The sequence below is a fragment of the Nomascus leucogenys genome, chromosome 25 (assembly GCF_006542625.1).
Source record: "Nomascus leucogenys isolate Asia chromosome 25, Asia_NLE_v1, whole genome shotgun sequence".
Lineage (NCBI taxonomy): Eukaryota > Metazoa > Chordata > Mammalia > Primates > Hylobatidae > Nomascus > Nomascus leucogenys.
Genome location: NC_044405.1, coordinates 4325224 through 4347440, shown reverse-complemented (window position 1 = coordinate 4347440; position 22217 = coordinate 4325224).

The following is a 22217-nucleotide window of genomic DNA, read 5'->3' as shown; positions in this document are numbered from 1 at the left end:
CTGGCTAACACGGTGAAACCCCGTCTCTACCAAAAATACAAAAAATTAGCCGGGCGTAGTGACGGGTGCCTGTAGCGCCAGCTACTCGGGAGGCTGAGGCAGGAGAATGGCGTGAACCCGGGAGGCGGAGCTTGCAGTGAGCCCAGATCGGGCCACTGCACTCCAGCCTGGGAGACAGAGCCAGACTCCGTCTCAAAAAAACAAACAAACAAACAAACAAACAAAACAGTGATTCTTAATAGTTACAGGGCTTCTTTTGTATGCACTGTAATGCTCTAAAATTACATTGTGGTGATGGTTGCACAACTCTACTAAAAACCATTAAATTATATACTTCAAATGGGTGATTTTTATATGTGAGTTATATTCCAGTGCAACGCTTTCACAATGTGATAATGTATGAACATATACATAACAGTTCACAATTCATTTGTGCCAGGTTAAATTACATATCACCCTTCCCTTCACATTCCTATTCATAACACTTCATCCTACCTGAGAATAAATAGGAATAGGAATAAAAGAAATAATAACAAGTACTCTAAGTACTATTTAAATGCCTAAATAATATTAGTAACATTGACTAGTAATAACACTACTAATCCAAACCTGTTGCTATTGATTATAATTTATATAGCATTTACTATGTTCTATGCTTAGCATTTTGTATTCAAATTAATTTAATACTCCTAACAATCCTCTGATAAATAAGTGTTATTCATCTGTTTACATATGGAGAAATTGAAGCTCAAAAAGTTTTGATTAATTGCCCCAATTTATAAGTCTAGTAAAGAGCAGAAAAGATGAAGCTAATTCTAGCTGATTCCACATGCAAAACTCCTAAACAATATTTGGCCTCCCCTGCAGTACCCTGATAAGTATGTGTAACTAGTTTTAAAACACCCTGTTTGATCACACGTTTAGAATTTGCTCCAGTATTTATTTGCACCAACTGGGTGAACACTGGGATCTTGGGCAACACACAATGCCTCATCCACATTGGCAGGAGTCCTTCTGAGATAATATTGTGTAGACAAATTAATAATTATGTATTAATGTACCATAAGAAGATACAAGGTTACTTCTACTTTGAGCTGTGGATTTTAAAAAATTTCTGTAATAGGAAAGAAAGACGCAGTTTCTCAAAGTACAGCTTTGTCTTAAGATGTTCCCAATAATTGACCAGGAGCAGTGACTCATGCCTAAATCCCAGCACTTTGGGAGGCCCAGCAGGAGGACTGCTTAAGCCCAGGTGTTTGAGTCCATTCTGGGCAACACAGTGGACCCCATCTCTACATAAAAATTAGTCGGATGTGGTGGCGTGTGCCTGTGGTCCCAGCTACTTGGGAGGCTGAGGTGAGAGGGTCACTTGAGCTTGGGAGGTCAAGGCTACAGTGATCCGTAATTATGCCACTGTTCTCCAGCCTTGGTGACACAGCAAGAGGCCATCTCAAAAACAAACAAAAAAGGATGTTACCAATAATAATAATAGAAGTTAACATTCATCAAAATGTTAAATATAACCTGGGCATTGGTGCTTTATATGAGTCAGCTCATTTAATCCCTATAACAATACTATAAACTAGGTACTATTATTATCTTCTTATAGATGTGAAATATGAAGCAGAATAAAGTAGCAGAGCTATGGTATCACTAGAGCCCGTACCCTTAATATCTACCCTATAGTCATTCCAAATGCTTCAAATTTGTTTCAGTTAATAAACATTATTAAACAATGTCACAATTAAAATACATAAATAAGAAGGTCATATGTTGTCAATAAAAATTAAAAATTACAGTGTTGACAGGTATGTTGACAAAAAATGGAAATATTTTAGACATTTTAATTGATTCATAAATATATATCTAAACATTCCTGATGTTGCTTGTGTAAAGAGTTTACGTTTAGAAATCTCATGAGTCCTCTGTGAAGTACAAAAAAAGGAGAGTGGAGGAAAAAGAAATGTCATTATCAGACATAATTGGTCCCTACATACCAACAAGAACAGGACAATCAAGATAAAGTGAAGGCCTCTTGATTTACTTATCCCCAAAAGCTGTTCTTTGACTAAAGGGTAAAACTGCCACAACTCTAGAGTGGTACAAATAAGAGGACTTGCAAAAGTTTCCAGCAATTGAGAGTAGGCCGATGAGAAATACTAAAGCAAGAGCCATAACTGGCTTAGGTTGGTGCCCGCAAATCTGAAACCAGAAACCACACAGAATCAATTCAAAATGGTGAGTAGAATGACAGAAATGATTTCAAGGTGGCATTCTGAAAAACAAAGTAATTAAGACAGGAATCTACGAACAGAGGCTGACTCCCAAGCGTTTGGACTAAAGACAGAAATGGGTCAAGTGGGTCAAAGGGCAAGTGGAACAAATAGAGACCAAAGGAGAAACCTGACCGAGATTTTTTCCAAAGCAAATGGGTAAGTCCTGCACCACCTCAAAACTCCACAAATGGCGGTTTTCAACTTGAGGCCTCAAGTTTGTTGAGGTTTCAACGGTTTGAAAGCAATATCAGGGATAAGTTTACGTGCTTGGGGGTGGTTAGCTTTCTTTTTAACAATATTTAATTCTTATCAACACAAGACAGGGTTTTGGAAAACTGGCAAGAAACAAGATAAACTTCCAGAAGACGTTACTCTGTTGGCTCCACCCTCTGGTGCGATCCCATAGTAAGCAAATAGGGTATGTGTATCAAAGCTGAAACTCAACAGTAACAAAAATAATTGACAACCACAACACTCTCTAACATACATTACTAAACTCTATGGTTGATGCTTAAACAACACAGATTTGAACTGCACAGGCCATTTATATACAGATTTTCTTCCACCTCTGCCACCCCTGAGAGAGAGCAAGACCAACCCCTTCTCGTCTTCTTCCTCCTCAGCCTAGTCAGCATGAAGAGGATGGGGATGAAGACCTGTATGATGACTCACTTCCACTCAATGAATAGTAAATGTATTTCATCTTCCTTACGATTTTCTTAACATTTTCTTTTCTCTAGTGTACTTTATTGCAAGATACAGTATATAATACATGTAACAGATAAAATATGTGTTAATCAATAGTTTATGTTATCAGTAAGGTTTCCAGTCAACAGTAGACTTTCATTAGTTAAGTTTTTGGGGAGTCAAAAGTTATACATACATTTTTAACTGGAAGGGGGGCCAGCAATGAATACCACATTGTTCAGTGGTCAACTGTAGTTATGAGTGTGATATGAATTGTGATAATCTGAAATAAAAACTTACTTTTGGACATGGAAAGGAAAAAGATAAAGCAAACTACTGCAAAGCAGAAAACAGTACCTGTAGTTAGCACTGTCACCTCATGTCACTAAAACTCATAAAATCTAAGGAAACACTGTAGAATACAGACTTTTCAAACAGCCTCATGAAAATAATTAACTTGTGTCTAGTATATAGTTAGGAAATTTATATCACAAAGTATAATTTGAACTATATTAGAAAATTATATTGTAAAAATGGTGGCTTTACACTTAATCAACTAGGAGACCTCCAAGCTAATTATTAGCAACCATGAGACTGATGCCTAATGCTTATCCCAAGCGAATTTCTCAAGGTTAAATCTATTCTGGAAATTGGAGAGGAAATGAAAATACTGAGAAACATCACTGCAGTGCTCTCAATGAAAATAGATATTTTATTTGGACCAAGTAAATAGCTTTCTCAAAGATTAACAAATTTGTTTATTCTAAACCAGTTGAATAAACTCAAGTTTATTCCTGAAAATGTATTATAAATAATTTACCAGTGATGTGCCACTCTAAACCAATGGAATACACTCAGTTAATTTTTCTTCAAAGTGTATCTTAAATAATTCATTAATGTTGTCAAGTAGATAATTAATATAACATTAAGTAAATCTTAAAGTGAACAAAATTTTGATAATTAGTTTAACCTAAAGAAACCTAACTCATTGACTAGACTGTCACCATTTTGTTCACAAATGTTGGCACATTTTCTGGCATTATCCTTCTGTCTATGAAGTATCTGTGCATTTCAATTTTGGGTCAAATGATAATTTGCTTATGAAGTAGATTAATACTAAATTGCCCAATGTGGCAGATCATCAGGGATTCCATTGAGATAAAGTCAAAATATAATTTTGTAAATTGTGTGTGTCATGAATTATGCTGAAGCTACATACACAGAAAAATATAAAAGAAGCAAACAATAAATATCTATATAAAGGAAAGAGCTAGATTCTAGAGTAAGAAGAAACTGGATTATTGAAATCGCAGTTCTTCAATTTATTTGCTCTTTGAGAATGTTAAACAATTTACATAACTCTTTTCAACCTCAGTTTACTAAACCACAAAATAGGTTTACTAATGCCTGCCTTGCATTTTCAGGATTTACCATAATATATTTAATTCCCTTAATGTGGTGCTTAGTATATACCGAATGCTATAGGAATTTCTGCCCTTGTTAGTGTTATTATTTGTATAATTATTATCACACTTTGGACTCTTTTGATGAAGTCAGAAATTGTGGTGTATTCTTGATTTAAATTCTTTATCTCTTAATATAATTTTAATAACATTTTGTTATTAACCTCATACGTCAAGACCCTCTGCAAATAATGGATTCCTTCTAATCCCTTACCCCAACAACCTATAACTAAGTTTTATCTTCTTTCTGCAATGAATGCTGTGTTTATTCTCCTCTTTTTGTCTTCCTTATGTTGCCTGTCTTATGCCCCTCTTGATCATCCTTGTACTCTTGCCTCCAATTTCTCTTCTCCTACCCCTCCTTCATCCTATCTATAAAATAATTTTCCTAAATTACATATTTGATCATAACACTTCAATAAACCCTTTTTGGTTTCAAATTGCCACTAAAGTTGAATCTACTTATCCTTGGGCTGAAAATACATTTAGTTCAAGCATACTTTTCTGCAATAGTTTTTAATCTTTGGAAAAAAATACTAATTTTGCTCGAACTCAAGGACAATAGATAGCATTAGATAAACAAGCTTCAAAAAACTCAAAACAAAACTTAGCTACTCTGAAGGAATTAATTGCATTTGCCAACACAAGGGAGGCAATGGTACATTTTGTTATGTATATCTTAGAACAAGGGTAAATTATGAAGTTCATTTAAAGGTGTTCATTTTTATCTGTTGATAGTAACTATTGATGTCTTTAGCTATAGTGTATAGATATGCACAATGAAAATGAAATCTCACCATACTGTTTTAACAGGATCTAGCCTTTGATTTTATGAAACAGATATAACTAACAGACTACATGATGGTCTTAACTGTATCCCTAATAATGGACCTAGAGTAGGTGACCTCACACCCTCCAGATTTTCGTAATCTCATTAAGCTTCTTTTTCACATATTTCTTTGCTAATTCTTCTAACTTATCTCTAAATGTTTTTGTTCCTGTTTTTTCAGTCCTTGATCTTCTTTTTATAAACTTGTTCCTTAGGTGATCTTATTCAGTCATGTGGATTTAAATATAACTGACATGCCTTTATTTTCCAATTATTTCTCCATCCCCAGACTCTTTTGAGTTTTAGATCTATATATTTCATTACTACTATACATCTCTTTGGATGTCTAAAACACTTAACAAAATTAGTATTTGTAAAACTGAATTTTTAACCCCTTCACCAAAAGAAAAGGTTTGTTTTCTCCATTGCCACGATGATGTCGTCTTTAGCTCTTTTCACAAGCCAGGGTCTTTCATGCCTTTCTTTCACATGTCTAGAATCCGGTGCCACCCACTCTCTGGCTCTTAACATTCAAGTTTCATTTGAATGTCATCTCCTCAAAGAGGCCTTTCCAGATTATCCAGTAACAGCCTCTCTTTTGATACTCTCTATCTCAGTACTGTTTGCTTGTTCCATATAATTTGTTACAAGCTGTATTCCATTTATTGGTTACTTTTTCATCTGTTTCCTTTATCTGATTATAAATTCCAGGAGAGAAGGAACAATATCTTTCTTTTTTTTTTTTTTTTTTTCTCCAGACAGAGTCTCGCACTGTCGCCTGGGCTGGAGTGCAATGGCGCCATCTCGGCTCACTGCAACTTCTGCCTCCCAGGTTCACGCAATTCTCCTGCCTCAGCCTCCTGAGTAGCTGGGATTATAGGCACACACCACCATGCCCAGCTAATTTTTTGTATTTTTAGGAGATATGGGATTTCACTATGTTGGCCAGGCTGGTTTCAAACTCCTGACCTCGTGATCCATCCACCTTGGCCTCCCAAAGTGCTGGGATTACAGGCATGAGCCACCACTACCTGGTACACAGTGGCATCTCTGAAAATATTTGCCAAATGAATGAATAGATGAAAAAGACAAAAAGACACTGGATGGGTATGTAAGATACCATTGTAAATGAGGATTCCTTTACTGGCTATCATTAATGCATCTGTACTGCAATTTAGAGAGCCTCAATACATAAAAGCAGAAAAATCACACTATAAAGTAAATGTTTTAAGAGAAGATAATAATCAGTTCATACAATATTCACATTAGTTTAAGTGCTTTACAGAATTAACTCAATCCTGTCTACAAATGTATGGGATATCAACTAGTATTATATGCATTTCACAAATAAAGAAACAAGGGGGAACTTTGTCTTGCTAAAAGAAACATAGCTGAAAGGGGAAAATCAAGGATTTGAGCACAGATACTTTTTCAGAGTCTGCCTGCTAAACCACAATGATTTACTCTAAGAATTTGCTAAAATGCCTTTATATCTAGGCATCTATCTTACTATTTTAAATTTGGTTTGATCTGCAAAACCACGAAGCACAAGTAAACCCTCAGAACTACATCTGTGGCACAAAATAAGGTACAATTTTATCCTTGTCCAGGCCTGACAAACAAGCTCTGCCAGGTTAGAAAGTGAGTGTATGTTTCCCTCATTGATTCAAGTGGAACTTTCTGGTCCAGTTCTTTCTGATTAAAAAAATCTATTTAATCATTTTAACATATTTTTTGCACACTCATACATTCATCCATTAGTTATCTCCAAAAGCCCTGTCAGCAATAATTGTATCTTCGAAAAATGACAAATTAAGAAAAGCTTATAAACTTGGCCTTAAGTATGAAAGTTAATGGCTAAGAGTGACTGTGTTTTATAATCCAATGTAGTCCTTAAAGAATTTTAGAATTATTGATGTCATAAAAATTTCATTTAATTCGAAGTTTAGCATTAAATTTCAAAGAAAACTAGTAGATATCGAATCCAATTCTTGGAATAGCACTTTACCTAGTATAAAAATTGCAAGAAAAAATTATTTGGTGTGCTGTGTATATATGATTTTCAAATACAATCTCCATATCTAGTGTTGCATTATTTTTTATTGTTTGTTTTTGAACACAGGATTTCCTTTGATAATGTGAATGAAAATAACTGAAACACCACTACTCTGAGAGACTTGATTATATATATATACATATATATATATATAAAATCAAGAGATATATATATATATCTCCTGTATTTGTTTCCCCTTCTGCATCCCTGCCAAAAAATTATTTATGAACAGTATGGATGGTTATTCAGATTTTTTTCTGTATGAAGATATTTTGGCATTTCATTTTAGAAATTAGTTTTTAAAATTTTTAACCTTATCAGGGATAAATAGTAGTGTTATAAGTACTTTATAAACAAGTCAAGATTGGGTCAAACATGTACATTATAATTTTCATTTGGTTGCATAAATTTAAATTCAGCCTTTACTTACGTCTAAAAGGGACACCTTTATCCTGTGAAGCTCAACATTGCTCCTCATATAAAACACTCTGAGAAAATAACCCATTAATGGGAAACTTGGTATTAACTATATAAATATTTTCTTATCCCTTAACAAGAAAATATATTTACATTGGAAGAAGATCAATGTAGATAGCACAGACTTTTGATTATTGACTAAGGCATTGAGAGCAGAATGAAAGCAGCAAAATATACTTGTGTAATCGGTAGTAAATCTCCAACCTAAGCAAGCCTTGAAAAGACCATTCTTTACGAGAACTTGCTCTTGTCAGATTTTGACTACATTTGTCATTTGGAATATAGTCAGTATGCTATTACTGTATAGTAATGCTTGATGTGATTATTACAGTATGAAGATACAAAAATATAGATTAAAATGACTGCCCTGATTAACAAAATAAAAACTTCTCATAATTTACTATAGGAGGTAGGCAGGATGCTATGACAATCTCAATGACCCATGACCTTGAATAGTGCCTTCTTCATGAGTATGTGCGGGACCTATAACTTGCTCCTGAAAAATAAATATGGCAAAGATGATGAAACATCCCTCCTGTGATCATCTTGTGTTATATGACAAAGATGAAGAGATTCAGAAGGTGTAATTAAAGTCTCTAATCAATTGAATTTAGATTAACTAATGGAGATATTATCCTGGATGAAGCTGCATCAGCAGATAAGCTTTTTAACAAAGGGTATAGAGGTCAGAGACGTAAGAAGTCAGAGGGATATTATATTTCTGGTTTCAAAGAAGCAAGCAGCCATGTTCTTAACTGCCTATAGCGTGGAGTGGCCTCTAGGAGCTGAGAGCCTCAGATCTAAAACTGCAAGGAACTGAATTCTGACAGTCAACTGAATTCTGCCAGCAAACTGAATGGGCTTGGGAGAGGACCACAGCTTCAGATGAGAACCTACCCCAAGATGACACCCTGATTTCAGCCTTTCAGAAACTCTGAGCAAGGAACCCTCCTAAGCAGCACTCACATTTCTGACCTCTATAACTGAGAGGCAATAAATGGGTGTTGTTTTAAGTCAAAATTTTTGGTTGTTACACAGCATAGAAAACCAAATAGAAGATGGGACTTCTGCAATGAGGGAACAAGGACTTCTGAAGATCCACTCTTCTGTAAAAATCATAAGAACACTAGTAAAAATTGTTAGAATCAACTTCTTCAAAACTCTGTAAGTAACCAAAATAGTATCAATTTGAAGAATGTTTATTCCATTAAAAAATGGCTGAATCTGGGTAAGAAAAGCTGTCTTCATTGTATTTTAATGTGAATTAATCCCACAACTTTCTCTCTCTACCTCTGAAGTAACCCTGAAAAAATAAATAGTTGTACAATAGAGATAAATATAAGAACTCTAGCCTAGCAGCCACTGACTGGGGCAAAACAGGTTTAGAACTGTTTCAAACCCAAAAGTCCTATTCCCAGAGCAATATCATTACTGGACCTGTCTGGCTGCTCCCCCAAAACCTCCACTCACAGGACTTGTCTTTATTTAACCTGATTCAGAGCTCACTCAGCGTGAATAACCTTTTCCCAAGGTTTGTCAGAAAAACAAAACAGTGGCAATTGTCTAATACAACACCTGCTTAAAGCAGGGATAGTAATTGGAGCAAATAAGAGGTTCAAAAGAAAAAAAAATAACTTAAAAGGAAAAGCTGTGAGATGAGATACTCACAGGGGAATCTGAAAAACTCTGACATATTCCTGGGAATTTAAATGGTCATGAAAATATGTAAGGCTGTGTCCCTGCCTAGGAAAGACATGGAAAGTCCCTATCTTCTCACATGTGGCTAATCTTGAGGATCTGTACAGGTAGAAAGTGAAGATTAAGGCACAGGTGTAAATTGCTAGAGCATTGAAGGTGTGCACCAACACTCTTAAAGAGTCCCTTGGAATAGAGAAGGAAACATACTTCCACGGCTTTTAAGGAAAACTCTGTCCAATCCAATCATTAGCTGGCCAGTAAGCTGAGAAGAGACCTGGTGGAAACATATGACAAAGAATACAGACCAGCAACAGCAGCAGCAACTACAAGAGCAAAAACAACAATAACAACAAAAAACAAACTGAAGAGATTAATTATAGGGGGAGAAGTATCTAATTTTCAGAGATGCCATAATTATTTAATATATCCAATTTTCCACCAAAGAATTGTAAGACACACAAAGAAATAGGATGAATGGCCCCATACCAGGAAAAAGAATGAATCAGTAGAAACTGTCCCTAATGATATCCAAACACTGAAGTTGCTAAGCAAAGATTTTAAATTGGCTCTTATAAACATGTTGAAAGAACTAAAGAAAACTATGTCTGAAGAACAAAAAAAAAAGTATGAGAACAATGTCTCATAAAACAGAGACTATCAATTAAAAAAAAAAACAAATTCTGGAGTTATAAATTACCAAAACAATTGAAATAATAATCCTAAAATAAGACTGCCAAAGAAAAATGCCATACTCAGCAAAACTATCCTTCAAAAACAAAGGAGAAATTTATATATTTCCAGGTAAACATAAACTAACAGAATTAACACTAGTACCACTAAACTACGACAAATACTAAAGAAAGAGTGTCAGGCTAAAATAAAAGGATGCTAAACATTAACTAAAATCCAAATGAAGAAAATAAAGTGTACTAGTAAAGTTAACTGCCTCGGTTAAAGACAATATAAATGTATTTGTTGTTTGTAATTGTTTTCTTCTACCTAATTTAAAAGACAACTGCATAAAACATCATAGAGAACTATTTTGATGGATTTATAAAGTCTCACATGAATGACAATAGTCCAGAGGATAGAGAGAAAATGAGGTTATATAAGACTGAAATTTTGATATACAATTGAAATTAAGTTGGTATTAACTGAAATAGAGTGTTATAAATTAAGATGTTAATTGTAATCCCCAGGGCAACCAATAAAAAGATAAAATAATAAGGAAATTACAAGGAATTAAGACAGTACACAGAAAATACCTACTGAACCCCAAATAAGCCAGTAATAGAGTAGTACAAAAGAGACATAAAACTTATAGAAAATAAAAATTAAAGTGGCAGATGTGGATTCTGTTTAATCAGCAATTATATTAAATGTAAATGCTTGAAATATGCCAGTCAACACACAGATTAGCAGAAGGAAAAAAGTGACATCTAACTATATTCTGTCCACAAGTTTAGATTCGAAGACACAAATTAATTGAAAACAAAAGATGAAAAATTATATAGTATACAAAGAGCAACCAAAGGAGAACTGCAGTGGGTATACTAATATCAGAATAGGCTTTAAAACAAAAACTTATTTCTAGAAACAAAGATATTTTATAACAGCAAAGGAGTCATTCCATCAGAAAGACATAAAAAAAATTAAAATATACATGCACCAAAAAAGCCCCAAAATGCAAGAAATAAAAATTGATAGGATTGAAGAGAGACGTAGACAATTAAAGAAAATGCAAAATTCAATGCCTCGTTTTCAATAATGGGTAACACAACTAGTACAAAATTCAAAACTGAAATGCAAGAATCGAACAACACTATAAAATAACTGGATTTAATAGCTAGAGATCAATAACAGAAGGAAATTTGGAAAATTTACATTTATGTGAAAATTAACACGCTCCCAAATAACAAACCAGCCAAAGAATCAATCACAAGAAAATTCAGGAAAACCTTGAGATGGGTGAAAATAAAAAACTAATCTAGCAAAATTTATGGAATACAGCTAATGTGGTGCTTAGAGAGAAATTGATACCTGAAAAATGATCATATTTTAATCCTATTTTAAAAGAAAATCTAAAATCAAAAACCAAAACTTATCCCTTTAAAAAATTAGTTAAATCAGTGGTAACTAAACAAAAATAAGCAAAAGAAAATAAAGATTACAGCAGAAATAAATGAAGAATAGAAAAACAATAGAAATAATTTTAAAAAATAAGAAGTTGTATTTTGAATCATGGGGTTCCAAAGACTCACATTTCCTGACTTCAAAACTTACTACAAAGTTACAGTGATCAAGATAATGTGGTCTTGGCATAAGGATAGATAAATAGATGAAGATAAAAAAAAAGATGAAGAAAATGGCAAAACTTTAGTGAGATTAATCAAGAAAGAGAAGACTCAAATTACTAAACCAGTAATGAAAGAGGGAACATTACTAGTTACTTTACAAAAATAAGGAGAATTAAAGAATATAATTCACAATTATATATTAATAAATTAAATGAAATGGACAATATTCTAGAAAGACACAAAAATGTACCAAAACTGACTCAAGAAAAAATAAAACATCTGAATCAACCTTTAACAAGTAAGGATTAAATTAGTAATCAAAAATTTTTTTACAAAGAAAAGCACAGCCTTTGATGGTTTCACTGGTGAATTCTGTCAAACATTTAAAGAAGTAAGACCAATGCTTCACAAACTCTTGCAAAAAAAAGTGAAGAGGAAACACTTCCCAACTTATTCTCTAAGGCCTGTATTACCAGAATTCCAACACCAAAGACTAGAACAACTAGATATCCACAAGTAAAAGAAAGAAGTTGAACCCCAATCTTACATCATATAAAAGAAGTAATTCAAAATAAACCATAGATTTACGTGTAAGAGCTAAACCTATAGAATTCTTAGAAAAATATATATACATAAGTATTTGTGGTCTTGTATTAGTCAATGTTTCTTAGATATTACATAAAAGTGCAAATAACAAAAGAAAAAAAGCAAAACATTTACTTCATCAATATTAAAGCATAGATTCAAAAGACATCAAGAAAGTCAAAAAACAACCCATGTAATGGAAAAAAATATTTGCAAATCATACATCTGATAAGGAACTGGTATCCAGAATATATAAAGAACTCTTGCAATTCAACAATAAAAAGACAACCAAATTTTAAAATAGGCAAATTATTTGAATATAGATATTTCTCCATAGAAGACATACAAATGGCCAATAGGCACAAGATAAGATGCCTAATATCATTAACCATTATGGAAATGCATATCAAAACCACAATGAGATTCCACTTCACATGCACTAGAATGGCTAAAATAAAAAAGATAGACACTAGTGTTGGCAACTCAAGTTCTGGAGCAAAAATGCTTGGATTTAAATTTAAGCTCTGCCACCCACTGACTATGACCATAGACACGTTAGTCAGCCTCCCCAGATGTATTAGTCAGGGTTTTCTAGAGGGACAGACCTAACAGGATAGTTGTACATATAAAAGAGACTTTATTAAAGAGTATTGACTCACACGATCACAAGGTGAAGTCCCACCATCGGCAGGCTGAGGAGCAAGGAAGCCAGTCTGGGTCCCAAAACCTCAAAAGTATGGAAGCCAACAGCGCAGCCTTCAGTTTGTGGTGGAAGGTCTGAGAGCCCCTGGCAAACCAGTGGTATAGGTCCAGGGGTCCAAAAGTTGAAGAACTTGGAGTCTGATATTTGAGGGCAGGAAGAATTCAGCACAGGAGAAAGATGGAGGCCAGAAGACTCAGCCAGTCTAGTCTTTTCATGTTCCTCTGCCTGCTTTTATCCTAACCACACTGGCAGCTGATTAGATGGTGCCAGCCCAGAATGAGGGTGGGTCTGCCTCTCCCAGTCCACTGACTCAAATGTTAATCTTTTTTGGAAACACCCACACAGACAAACCCAGGAACAACACTTTGCATTTTTCAATCTGATCAAGTTGACACTCAATATTAACCATCACACCAGGTCTCAGGTTTCTCATTTGCAAAAGGGTACAAATAGCCTACTTACATCATAGGCTTGTTTTAATGTTAGTTTAAATAACAAAAATAAAAGAAAAAAATAAACAGATAAAAAGATAAAGTGGTGAATTTTAAAATGGTAGAAATAAATCAAAGAGTTGATTCTTTAAAAATCTTAATAAAGGCCAGGCATGGTGGCTCACGCCTGTAAACCCAGCATTTTGGGAGGCCAAGATGGGTGGATCATGAGGTCAGGAGATTGAGACCATCTTGGCTAACATAGTGAAACCCCGTCTCTACTAAAAATACAAAAAATTAGTCGGGCGCGGTGGTGGTCGCCTGTAGTCCCAGCTACTCTGGAGGCTGAGGCAGGAGAATGACGTGAACCTGGGAGACGGAGCTTGCAGTGAGCCGAGATCATGCCACTGCACTCCAGCCTGGGCGACAGAGCAAGACTCCGTCTCAAAAAAAAAAAAAATCTTAATAGAAAACACTTCAGTAAAAACTCTTTCCTGCCCCTTCATCCAAAACACACACACACACACACACACACACACACACACACACACACACAGAAATGGGAATGGTGAAATAACTTTGTATTTTAAAAGATTAAACAATATTTTTCTCACCTGTATACAACTGTATTTAAAAATCTGATTAAATAAACATATTTTTAAAACATGAATTACCAAACTGACTCTGAAATAGAAAAACAAAACAAGTTGTTTTACCAGAGGAGAATCTAAAAAAAAAGTAAGAAATCTACTTCCATTCCTACAAAAAATTCCACAGAATTACTAGGCTTAAATATTTTCATAGGTACATATTAGCAAACATTCATGGAACAGAAAACTCCATCGCTGTTTAAAACATTCAAAGTATAAGATGGGAAATTCTTCAGAGTTCCACATGACATTGGTCCCCAAACTAAAAGACACGACAATAAAAGGAATCTATGGGATCAAGGATATCCACAAATTATGATTTAAACTCCTAAATAAAATTATAGTACAAAAGAATTCAGTAATATCAAGTAAGGTCATTTCAAGAATATCAAGTTGATAAAATTTGAAAATATATTAATATAATTTAACATAATAATTCACAAGACAAAGATGTATTGTGAAATAGAAATAGATACCCTTTATATCATACAGATACACTCACATATATCTTAAAACCCGAGTTAGCATTGTTTAATGGAAAAATGTTATAAACATTCTCTGGAAGGCAGAATTCTAAGATGGACCCCAAGATTTCTACTTCCTAATGTTCATACCTCATACAACTCCCTTCCTTTGAGTGCAGTCAGAACCTGTAATGATAAGGGGTATCGCTCCCTTGATTGTACCATGTTACATGGCAAAAGGGATTTTGTATGTATAATTAAGGTTACTAGTCAGTTGATTTTAAGTTAATCAAAAGGAAGATCCTCCAAATGAGGCTGTCCTAATCATAAGAGCACCTAGAACTTCCCTGGAAGATACATTTGAAGTATAAGAGGGTCTAATGGAGAGCTTGTGGGGCACATGTGGCAAGGAGCTATAGGCAGATCCTAGGAACTAAGAGAGCCACCAGCTGACAAACAGCAAGAGAACAGGGTCCTCAGCCCCAGAGCCACAGAGAACTGATTTTTACCACTAATCATGAGAGCTTAAACAAGGACTCCTATCTCCAGAAAGGGTGCGGCCTGGCTAACAGCTTGATTCCAGCTTTACGAAACCCTGAGCAGAGAATTCAGCTAAGATGAGCCCAGATTTCTGATCTACAGAAACCACAGAATAAATTTTTACTGTTTTAAGCCCCAAGCCTGTAATAACTTGTAATATAGAACAGAAAGCCAATATGCATTCTAAGTTAAGAACAAAAGAAAAACTTCCAACTTAATATTAATCTTAAAATAATAGTGTAGCAGGTAGTATTTTCTAAAAATGGCCACAGGAGTCATTTACATTCAATACACTCGTCTAGGACTTTGTCATTCTCTCATTAAGAGGTGGAGATTATTTACCCTGCCACTGAAAGATGGGATATTTTTGTGACTCTCTTGATAAATAAAACTACAACAGAAGTGACACCGTTTGAATTCTGAAGTTAGGTTCTGAGAGGCAATTTGGCTCCACGTGGCTCCCTCCTTCTTGAGGGACTCTGTCTTGGAAGCTAGCTACCATGTTGCAAAGCAGCCCATTGTCCAGAGTTTTAGCCATCCCTGCTGCCCTGAGCAGAGCAGAGGTGATCTGTCCTTACCAACTGCTGCTCAAATTGTAGATGTGTGAGCCAAATAAATATTATTGCTGTTTCAAACCATATGTCTGAGTTTTTATATGCAGCAATAGATACCAGAATATATAATAAATGTCAAAGGAAAAACATTTTAAAGATTAAAAGGAGGCAAAATTATCTTTATTTAAAATGATGAATCAGATGATTATAAAACAGGAAAACTGAAGTGGATCAATGAAATAAAAACAAGTATAAAATACCACAAGTGAGTTTTGTGATGGTGATTTTTTCTGTCAAGAGGGGATGATGGTTTGTATGGGTACAGTAGTTCTCAACTAGAGTAGACTTGTTTCTCCCAAATGACAATTGTCAATGTCTGGAGGCATTTTTGTTTCACAACTTGGGGAACACTACTGACATCTAGTGAATAGAGGACAGAGATGCTGCTAAACATCTTACAATGCACAAGACAAGCGCCATGATAACGAATTATCTGTTCCAAAATATCAGTACCACTAAGCTTGGAAAACACTGTAGTAATGCGATGGCAATAGAGATAGAAAAAAAGAGGACACATTCCAGATATTCAAGATACATATCAGAGGTGGAGTTAACAGAATTGCTTGAGGGAGAACATGGAAAGAGAAGAACAGCAACTCCTGGCTTTTTGGCTTGAGCAGCTGGCTGGATGGTGGAAGCATTCTAAGTGAGAAGAACTGGGACACACAGGTTCTGGGTTTGGGGTAATCGACAGTTTTGTTTTAGCTAATTTAAGTCTGAGATGTCTATCACAAATCCAGGTAGAGATGTCAAATAAGTAGTTAGACAGGTTTGGAACTGAAGAAAGGCCAGGGCTAATGACACAAACTTGAGAATCATTAAGATATTTCTCATTTAATCCTCACAAAAATCTTTTGATGTAGGTGTTATACTCATCCAACAGTTGAAGAAAAAGAAGCTACAGGAAAAGTTAAGTCATAGAATTAGTGATTGCCAAGGCTAACCTTCGAAACTAAATTTGTCTAATTCCAAAGCCTTTGCTTTTAACCACCAATAAAAAAACTGAAGTTGACTACACTAGCCAAAAGCACCAGACTCCTAAGTTGTCTAGAACAGAACCCTTGACTTTTGAGTGGTCTAGATCCTACTTATATTGTAGTTATTTTTAAAGTGCCACTGCAATTTTTTAAGCTTTCTTGAGATTGAATTCCTGGCTTCATGCTTGCAATGAATATATCTTAATTAAATCCCTCCTGAAGATTTGAATTTACTTGCCATCTGGATTGCAAGAGCAGCTCAGAGACTTTCAATTTAATTGAGGTGCAAGCCCTTTTGTTTGGCCCTGTGCTGCTTGGCAGCCCGGGTCCTGTTGCTGTTTCCGGGGCAAGCTTTCCTTCAGCCTGCAGTCAGCAAAATGAGACATCAGGAATAGTGCTGATGATGCCTGGACGACTGCAACCCAAAACCACTTAATTAATATACAAGTTTAATGCATTTGGTAATTAAAATTTAATTCTTTTAAGATAGACAATGGAAACAACTCCTTTTGCAAGCCTTTAATCCATTGTGCTACAACAAATGAAGTTGCAAAGGGAATTTAAATGAGGTTGTTCTTTTTTTAAGCATTAATCACACTGGGGATCAGTAAAACGATAACACGTGTTTAGCTGTGGTTGATTGATCAGTACTCTTGCTAAGTTTTGAGGCTTCTCTTTATAGTGAAAGCCTTTTTTTAAATCACAGAAAACCTGTATGTGAGAGATTCCCCTCTAAAAATGGAGATTATCAATGAAATATAAACAATACCTCAAGAAACTTAAACTAGCCCCCAAACATGCAAAAATGTGAAAATTTAAGTTAGCAAATGTACTATAATGCAAACCATATTCTCATCCTCCTGACACTCTTAGGTTTAAGTAATTTACGAAAGATTTTGTAATATACCATTTAAAAAGATAATAACCCAGTACCCATTTAGTAACAAAGTATAGAGCCTACTAGAATTTTGGTCCTAGCTATATCTTCCTCAAAACAAACAAAAAGAGCTTCCCTGTCAAATATGAGAACTGTCTTTCATATTTACTCTCTAGGAAAAAGAAAGGCAATTGAAAAAATCCTGCAGTATAAGAAGAACAAACAAAATGCTTTAATTTGTTCAGTCCAATATTTCCAAATGTTTTTAGTCATGTAAATTTTTTAGAAAGTGATACCCATTAAGATGCTGCAAAACTAATATTCTAAGAAGCAAGTTTAGAGAAACACTTCATTCCTCCATCCAAACTTTGACACTTGTTCATTTAGGAAGGCTATTAAAGTGTAAATAAATCGCTTTCCTGCCTTATCATAATTCAATTGTTCCATAAATATTCACTTACATATATGTACCAAAATCCATGCACAAAAATTTTTATAGTAGCACTATATGATAATAGCCCCAAACTGTAAACACTCTAGTATCCTTTTCAGTAGAATGGCTATATAGATATAGATGATACAGACATAGGTATAGATAGCTACAAATGTAGATATAGATATATAGATATATATGGCATAAACATTCAATGGAACACAGTATAGCAATCAAAATGAATGAATGGAACTGAGCATGTTGGTGTATACCTGCAGTCCTGGCTGCTCAGGAGGCTGACGCAGAAGGGTCTCTTGAGCCCAAGAGTTCGAGTCCAGCCTAAGCAACATAGTGAGACTCTATCTTGAAAAACAAAAATAAAGAAAGAAATGGACGACTAATAACACAATATGTACAAGTTGCATGAATGTAATAGCAAATCAAAGAAGATGACACAGAAGAATATATAGTATATAATTCTATTTAATTGAAGTTTAAAAATAGTTATTGTGGGTTGAATTATCTCTTCTACTTCACATTCAAATGTTGAAGACCTCACTTCCAGCACCTCAAAATGTGACCTTTGTTGGAAATAGGGTCATTGCAGATGTAATTAAGTAATATGAAGTTATAGTGGAATAGTGTGTGACCCTAATCCAACATGACCACTGTCTTTATTAAATGGGTAAAATTGGACACAGACACAGACACACACACAGAGAGAGAGAGAGAGAGAAAACACCATGCGAATATGAAGGCACAGATCAGGTTGATACTTCTACAAGCCAACAAATACCAAAATTGTCAGCAAACCACCAAGAATTAGGGAAGAGGATTGAAACAAATTCTTCCTCACGGCCCTCAGAAGGAACTATTCTCTGCTGACACCTTGATGGTGGGCTTTTAGCCTCCATAACCATGAGACAATAAATTTCTGTTGTTTATGCCACCCATTTTGTGGTGTTTTGTTATGACAGCCTTAACAAGCTAATACAACAGGCAAAATCATTTCATGGCATTAGAGGTCAGGATAGTGACTATCTTTGGGTACATATGGGAGGAGAAAGAGGGGTTAGTGTTTAGTGACTTGTAGAGAGCATAAATTATGAGTGGAGGGTGATAGTGCGCTTCTAGGGAACTGACAATATCTTGTGGGTGGTAATAACGTGTATGTCATTTTGTGAAAGCTCAACCAGCTGTACACTTAGGATTCACGTACTTTTCAGTTTGTAGGTGATACTTGAATACATGCATTTGTTTAAAAAGGAAATAGTTACCAGTGAACGAACACAGTCCTACCCTTAGGAGCTTTCAGCCCAGAGAGAGATGCAGAGAAGGCAAGAGTGAAATAAATTCTGATGAAAGTTTCAGTACAAATGCAATAGAAACACTCGCAGCCTGCGCTGGGGTGTAGGGAAGATTAGAAGAATAAAATTCCCGGAAAAAGTTAATGACACAAATCTAAGACTTGAAAAATGAGTAGAAACAGAGAAGTGAACAATATGTTCTATCAGAGCAAACAGCATGCACAAGACTAAGGAAAAAAATCAAAAGTAAAAAGAGAAAGCATGACCCATTTAAGGAACAAAAAGTTGTTCCATTTGGCTGACTCTCAGAGTGGAAGGTGTGAAGTATGAAAAGAGAAAGTGGGAGAAATGGACAACAGCTAGAAAATGGAGAGCTTTGAAAGAAAGAAGCTGGAAAGCATTGTAGACATGATTACAACTTAACTGGAAATCCAATATTATATCTTAAGGTGTTTATGAAATAACATGTATAAATGTATGAAAACATGTCTTTCCCTTTACAAGATGGAATTAAACTCTACAAATATCAGGAAAAGACTCTTTGTTCAAGGTAATTATAGTGTTCATGTTTTACAAAAAGCCAGTACCAAAGACAGGGTATGTGTTTTATGCCTTTACATCTATAAGGAACTTAAACAAATTTACCAAAAAAACCCCACAAACTACCCCATTAAAAAGTGGGCAAAGGACATGAATAGACACTTTTCAAAAGAAAACATACATGCAGCCAACAAGCATATTAAAAAAAGCTCAACATCACTTGAGAAATGTAAATCAAAACCACAATAAGATACCATCTCACACCAATCAGAATGGCTATTATTAAAAAGTCAAAAAATAGCAAATGCTGGCGAGGTTGTGGAGAAAAAGGAACACTTATACACAGTTGGTGGGAATGTAAATTAGTTCAGTCATTGTGGAAGACAGTTTGGCGATTCCTCAAAGAACTAAAGACAGAAATACCATCTGAGCCAGCAATCCCATTACTGAGTATCTACCCATATGAATATATATATCATTCTGTTATAAAGACACATGCATGTGTATGTTCATTGCAGCACTATCCACAATAGGAAAGACATGGAATCAACCTAAATGTCCATCAATGATAGACTGGATAAAGAAAATGTAGTATATATACACAATGGAATATTATGAATCCATAAAAACGGAACGAGATTATGTCCTTGTAGGGATATGGATAGAGCTGGAAGCCATTATCCTTAGCAAACTAACACAGGAACAGAAAATCAAACACTGAATATTCTTACTTATAAGTGGACGCTAAATGTTGAGAACACTTGGACACATAGAGGGTTGTACACTGGGGCCTTTTGGAAGGTGGAGGGTGGGAGGAGGAGGAGGATAAGGAAAAATAACTAATGGGTACTAGGTTTAATACCTGGGTGATGAAATAATCTGTACAACAAACCCCCATGACACAAGTTTACCTATGTAACAAACCTGCACTTGTACCCCTGAACTTAAAAAAAAGAAGAGAAAAAAGAAAAAGAATAACACTCTTTTACCCCAAAAAATAATTTAGGAATCAGTTCTAAGAGCACTGGTTTTTAAATTCTCCTTCCTTTGAGATCTTGTCCCTTAACTTACCAGTTATGTGACCCTGTGCAGATAACTTTATCTCTCCAGACATTAATTTCCCATCTGTGATTTAAAGAAAATGATAGCTCCTTTCTTCTAAGATTGTTGAAAGGATTAAATGAGATATGCAATAAATACTTGTATGAGTTTACTGTTGCTACTATAACAGATTATCACAAATTTAATAGTTTAAAAGAACACAAACATTTTTTATCTTACAGCTATCTAGATCTAAATTCTGATGAGGATGTGTTCAGGTTAAAAGCAAAGTGTTAGCAAAAATGTGTTCCTTTCTGAAGACTCTTAGAATCCAGTTCCTTGTTTTTTCTGTGTTCTAGAGGCTGCCCATAGTCCTTGGCTCATGGTCCTCTTCCTCTGTCTTCAAAGCCAACAGCACCAGCAGGTCGAGTCCTTCTCATGCTGCCATCTATCTGATTCTCTGACCACAGCTGGGAAAAGTGCTCCATTTTTAAGGACTCACATGGTTAGATTTGGCCCACTTATAGATCATTTGTATCCCAAAGTCCTTAAACCCAGTCACACCTGCAAAGCCCCTTTGGCCATTTAAAGTAGTATTCACAGGTTCTGAGGATTAGGGCATGGACAAGGTTGGGGAATGATTCTGCTTCCCAAAATACTAAACGCAATTCTCAAATGTAGAAAGCTCTCGAAAATCATCAGCTTGTTTTTAAATTCTTTCCTTTTTTGACAATTAAGTCATGAGTTCTTATAAAAAATGCACTCCAATAATATTTGAAGTTCTCCTATAAAACTGAGGGTTTCAATATTTAATACTGCATCTTTAGAAAAAAAAAATCTCAAACAGCAGAAAACTTTTCAATTAATAGTGGTGGAGGGGAACAAAATAGTTCCCATATTAAATCATCACTATTTGCAACTTTATATACCAGTTAAATCTCTGCCAAACGTTTGTGTTTAAACATACTCTGAAAGTTTTCTTACCCTATGCCAGGGTTTGTCAACCTTGATGATACTAACATTTTGTGCTGGATAATTCTTTGCTGGCGGGAGGCCTTTCTTGTCCTGTGCATTGCACTGTGTGTGGCAGCCTCCCTGGCCTCTACCCACAAGCTGCTGACAAAAATGTCTCCAGATAGTGCCAAATATCCCTGGGGGTAAAAAGTGTCTGCATTGAAGAACCACTGCTCCAAACTAAATGTATTAACTTTCTGGGTAATGGAGTCACATTTAAGGAATTCCACTGAAAACAAAAACCAGAAAATGCTGTCA